This window comes from Octopus bimaculoides, chromosome 2 (assembly GCF_001194135.2).
Source record: "Octopus bimaculoides isolate UCB-OBI-ISO-001 chromosome 2, ASM119413v2, whole genome shotgun sequence".
NCBI classification, from domain to species: domain Eukaryota; kingdom Metazoa; phylum Mollusca; class Cephalopoda; order Octopoda; family Octopodidae; genus Octopus; species Octopus bimaculoides.
In genome coordinates this window covers 127,847,608-127,854,119 of record NC_068982.1, presented here as the reverse complement: position 1 = coordinate 127,854,119, position 6,512 = coordinate 127,847,608, and positions in this window count along the sequence as shown.

Here is a 6,512-nt window from a genome sequence, read left to right as displayed (position 1 = left end):
TGTTTACCAGGTATTTAGTAGCCACCTCTTGTTCTTGGATAGCGAAGGATCTCTGATTCAGGCGTTCTAGGGTTTTGAGGAGTGCGATACCACCTCTTAGCCACTATTGTTTCCAGGTGTCCCAGCTGTGGGTTAGCTACCATATGTAATGACATTCCATCTGCGCGCGGGCGAAGAAATACCCTTGGTTGGTGCCAGGGTGCGCAGTAAGTGAGAGACACCCCGCAGCTGTTATCACAGCATCCTTCTAGAAGGACACGGATGTAAAACCTACAATTTCACGTGATTACTAGTCATCTTGCTTTGACCTGGCACAAAGTACTAATCACGGACACTGAGAGAGTGGTATTCCTGTTGTACAAACGTTTATTACTATAATCCACAGATGTTTCTTTATGATGACATCACTTATCATTTCAACTACTATGCGCCATCACATTACACACACACACACATATGCTTAGTGATTAGGGTGTTGCACTCAAGATCTGTACTTGTCAATCCAGAGAGGTAAATTCTTTTACTTTTTCTCTCTCCTTTTTCTATCTGTCTTCTTGCAGTCAATCATAGATGAACTTACCTACCTACAAAATGGAGTACTGAACTAAAACTAATCTTTGTACAACAACTTGAAAAAGTTGTATCGTACTTTAGGTGTTCGTACAAAGTCTCCTTTAGTTTTATTACGGAATTTTGCATATCATTCTATAACATCTGTTGCGTGTTTACTCGTGAAATAATACAAGAGACAAACTTTTTAAAAATAACAGTCTTTATTCCTACCTTAAATAATACAGTGGACAAAACAAACACATCATGGATTCTGGTGGTTGTATAGTTCATCTATCATTTGGATAATTCAGCTCTGGTCGTCGTTCGTTACATATGCTTCATTATAACGGCAAGAAAATAACATGACTCGCCTCCATGAAAATCGCTCACCCCTCTGTCATAAATGTTTTGTTAAACCTATATATAGACAGAGGTAGATTCCAGTGCAGATTCAGATTAGTTGTTTGAGAATGTAGTACGCATAACGTGATTGGATTTTCGATCCATATCCTGCGCAATACTCGACCATTCAAAGCACAGGATTCAACCAATGTTCCAAACTCACATGATAGGTAAGACGACCAATCATTACAGATTAACATGGTGAGCTTATAAAAGGCTAGTCAACTCCTGTATGCCATAATAGAAATAGGTCTCGCTATTTTACTCTGGAACCATGGCGTTGAACTTTCTGGCTCGATATACAAGTGCGTGCTCAATTACGAATGTCATTTTGCATACAGGGCCACACGAAACGGCTTGAAATTAATTTTGCTGTTGCCGAAAAAGCGGGATGAGAAAGATTATGAAGACCCGCAAAAACTGTTCGTTTATGAAACTTAGGAACGTAAGGTCTGGAAAAACCGGTAGAAACATTACACGAAATAAAAGGATCTTTAGAATGTAGTGATAGTAGACGGAGGTCTAAAGAAGGTGAATCCAACGATTGAAGATGCCAAAAATTCATTTTGTTCTTTATCCAAAGCAATTTGCTGTAAATCAATGGAATTTGGAGTATGTAAAGCATTAATATGTACGCAAGATAAGGTATCAGCTGCAGAATTATCTGTGTCATTGATATACTGAATATCAACAGTGATTGTGAAATGAAATCCAAATGTCGCAAGTCTTTGGGAGAATATTTTTCTGCTTTCGACTGCAGAGCAAATTTTCTGTACCACTTGAAGTCGAAGCAGATATGTCAATAATATCGTCAGCCAAGTCTGTAAGATATTGAATGGAACTATGTTCCCTTATAGTAGTGAAAATTGGTTGCACATTAGTGGGAAGGCAGGAAAAGAAAAGTTGCTGTAACATGTCTTCGTCCAGAGGATCACTCCTTGCTAAATCACGCATACGTCGAAGTAATTGTGACGGGTGTTTATCTCTTAAAATTTCTTTATGAAGGAACTCATGAAATCGTTTTTGCTTCGATGTGGGGGTGCGCCTCAGATTTTTTTTTTGTTTTCATATATAGATAGAAATTCTGAGGCGCAGATATGATGGTTGGTGCGCATGAACTGTGGTGTAGTCTTTATCCTCACCACTTAAGGCAGGTGGTAATACGTTAACTAACAAGTGAAATTGTCTAGTGTCGGAAGTAATGCTGTTAGCCGCAAAATTAGCTTCAAGCTGAGAAAATCAAATAGCCGGGTCTCCTGTGAATAGTAGGAAAACAAAGGATACAGCTGCCTGCATTGGGATGGTAGCAGACATGTCAGAAGAAACGGAAGGAACCGAAGAACTGGCAAATAGTCAACTCGAAATGTCCTGCTGGCAGATTTAACTGCTATTTCAAGCCAAGTGAAGTGACGCTTTGAAGTCCACAATAGTAGCAGGAAGAGGCAATTCCTGAACGTTGGAGACTCGCACACTAAAAATAATTGAAAGTATAAAATCTGCTATAAAAGTTCTGTATTTAAATTCCTCCATGGAAAAATTTTTTATGCGTGACGTGTAACCATAACTGAGCGACTAAGCGTCGATAGTCATTCAGGATTTCGAGAAAGTCCGCTGCTGGAAAAACGGTTTATATGCTCGTTCAATGCTCATTTGCTCGGAGTCACCAGTTTTAGCAGTGTTGGTATAACGTCACCCTTGGTTTTACTACGGAATCTTGCACACCATTATATAACAACTGTTGCGTGCAGTGGCAGCTCGTGTATAGGAACTGCAGTACCCCCTATTTCCACTCGGTATTATTGATAACATTCAATATAATGAGTCCTTTTTTCTTTAATTCTTTCTTTATACTTGTACATTATATAATCCTTAAGTTTAATGTCAGTAGCCATCCCCTAGTTTACGAAAAAAATACAAAAATCCTTGTATAGAACTGTACGCTTCTCAGTTCCAGCGATGCGGTGTTTGGCTGTTGTGCGCATGCTCACATGTCCGAGATAGGAATCTTCACACAAGGGAGAGAGAGCACCGTGTTGTGTTTTTTTGTTGTTTGTTTTACTTCGCGTATGTTGTGCTTAAAAATGTGTTTATATTCTTGAATGTGATAAAGTGTAGAATTAGATTATTATCCTGCTTCCAGCTTCGGTGTTGCTGCCAGGATTTGAAAAATAGGGCACATTTCCCCACGTTATTTTGTGATTTAGATGAGATTTTTGAAAAACAAGGGGGAATTCGCGGCGATGTTAAGTGAACAAATTATACACACTACTCAGCAGTGGCTAAAACGCGAACCGATCAAGTTCATGTATAAATATTCTTTTTATATGTTCGTTTCCTTTTACGCAATATTAAAACGGTTAAACATTTTCTGAAGCAGCACCTCCACTAATTTTACCTACGAGCCATCACTTGTTGCGTGTTTACTCGAAGAAATAATACAAGAAACAAACTTTAAAAAATAACAGCGAGACCTTATTCTTTCGTTAAATAATCCAGTGGACAAAATAAACACATCATGGATTCTGGTGATTGCATAGTTTTTAGCGTTGTGAAAAAGAGTGTATGGCTAAAGGCCTGGTAATATTATATCTTCGAATTTAATAAGAGTCAGTATAAAGAACATCAAGAAATACGAAGACAAGTTAAATTTGACGGCCACATTTATTTCGCCGCTAAAAGAAAATACAGCAACTGGTATACATGGATACTTTTGCTAATTAAAATACATAGGTTCATGTTAATGTGCGCGGGAATAACACAAAGCATGACGACAAGAAAATCTGACAATGCTCTCCTCACTGAAGCTGCAAAGCGGAATAAAACTGCTCACATGCCAACGATCCGAATTCGTTCGTGACGACCTACGACATCGATTCTTTATTAGATACGAGGCCCCAAAACGCAGAGAACGACGATACAAGGACAGACAAGACAGTACAAGTGGGGACATAAAACATACAACAATGAATGAAAAACATGAGAAATGTACAAAAATGAGGATGGACGTCCTTGCTTGAGCCCCATCCTCAAGCAATCGCGTTTACTGTTCTTTACAATTCAATTAATGATTTCTGTATGAAATCCATGTTATCATAGCCAAGTCTATATCCTCATATTTTACCAGTGGGGGCAAATATTTATACTTCACCCTCTCTGGTGTAAAATGTAAGATTTCTTCAGGATATTTTTTTTCAAAAAAAATCAAACCTCTTTCTGTCACCCAAGATGCATTTATCTTTGGATCCAGGTAACTTTACTCTAATTACGACTTTAAATCTTTCTATGGTTCTCTTAATTGCTTCATTTGATTCATACAATATATGTTCTTCTTTCCATTCCGTGGTCTGCTCTTCTTCCTTTTTCTGCACGCTGGGAGTCTCTTTGTTGCTTTGCTGTGTTGCCTCGCTTTCTATCTCTGCTATTTAGGGGTATTTTTCTTCCTCCTTTTGGAAGCTTTCGGGGACGAGTAGCCCTTACCTCTTTTTCTGGTAACTTGGGTGAACTCTCTCTCGGTCTCTGTTGGTTCTACTCCACTTTTCTCTTCTGTCTCTGCTGCACCCTCGTGTTCCGACGAGATCTCTTCCTCCATTCTTGATTCAATTGTGCTCTAGGGGCACTTCTTTTTCACGTGCCCCTTCTGACGAACCACCACACCGAGAAATTAGCGGGAAAAGCTTCCCCTAAATAGTTGATGTTGGCGCGCTTGGTTAGTCTATCACGTTAATGGGTGGGCATCCTGCATAAAGCTAAATGGACTCGACCATCACGTGATAAGCTAAAATGGGTACCTAAAAGTCAAGAGGCAAATTGGGATACTTAAAGGTAAAGAGCGAACATGATTGCTACAAGTTCATCCATCGTTTGGATAATTCAGTTCAGGCTGTCGTTGGTCGCACGTGCTTCGTTATAACGGTAGGTAAATAACATGACTCGCCTTCATGAAAATCGCTAACCCCTCGTCATAGATGTTTTGTTATAGACAGAGGTAGGCTCCAGCGCAGATTCAGATTAGTTGTTTGAGAATGTAGTACGCACAACATGATTGGATTTTCGACTAATCAAAGCACAGGGCTCAACTAATGTTCCAAACTCACATGATAGGCAAGACGGCCAATCATTACAGATCAACACCGTGAGCTTATAAAAGGTTAGTCGACTCCAATATGCCATAATAGAAATTGGTCTCGCTACATAACATTGTAATGATAAAATGAAAGCCATAGCAACTACTATTATTTTTATTCATCTCATTTATTCGCTGTATATCATTGTTACATACTTGGTGATTTTCCGACTCAAGAACGGCAGCCTTCTCTACCAAATGTTGCATTCATGAGTGATCACTGCAACTTCCAACGATTGGAGACGGGAATTGAACTACTGGACCCGACATATGAACTGCATTTTTCGGCAAAATATCTTTATTACATTTCCGGTGACTCCGTAGTCTTTAACCTGCTAAATCCTGGTGGAGGTGAAGAATACGCACACCACTCGTTTTCGGCGTAACTCTAACCCTTATCCTAATCCTAACCCTAACCCTGAACCTAACCCTAACCCTAACCCTAAACACCGGTGTGCGTATTCTTTACCTTCGCCTTAAATCCTGCCATGAAGAAATTTATATGCATCCTTCTACTTGCTGTAACAGTCTTTACAAGGCTACAATCCGTGAATCATTAAGGAAACAAAAAAAAAAAAAAGGTAGTTACTCATCGAAATTCCGCAGTTCAACTTTCAGCTGGCGACAACACATGTTCTACTTACGGGGAAAAAAATTGAAAAATGCGGCCGATAGCGATGTACCTCGCAGAACGACCAGACTGCATTTTTGCAAGCCTACATCTCCCCGGAACCCACGCTTAGAATCTGCACCAACAAATACCTGTCTTGTGCAGAATTACATCGCAGAGACTATGCAGACCTGCAAGCGACATTTTTGACAGCCGAGTCCCGAAGTTCAGATCCTTCATTTTCCCACAATTCTGCACGGACTCTTCTGCGAATAGAATTTTATAGACTCTCAAAAATCTCTATCTTGACATATGCTTAATTTTTGTTTCACATTACAAGCATTGAACACTTCATCTATTCAAGTTTGTCGTTCCTTATTTCCTTCTTTTGTTTACTTTTCATTTCGTTCTGTTAATTATAATTTCTGTCACACAAACTTTTATTTGTTTACATGATAGCACGTTCGTTACCCAACAACACAATTATGTTCAATTTTAAAGCGGCATTCATTCTGCGAAAACGAGTAATTCACGTGCATACATTTCTTTATAATGTCTCATTCTCTCTGGCAGCTTGCATAGCATATCTTTCATGCACACGTATCACACACTGTTCTTTTTGCACGGTTTTCGTTACATGTTTTCACGTAAATATTTGCAATTTTTCGCTGGTTAATTAATCTTTGCTGCGCTATTCTATAGTTTAAAAAAAAACCTTCATACATACATACACGCATGCCTACATCTAGCTATACACATGCACCCTAATATTCATGCTTTCATTGATTTGTTTCCATATCTCTGTCTACTTAGCTCTCTTTTCCC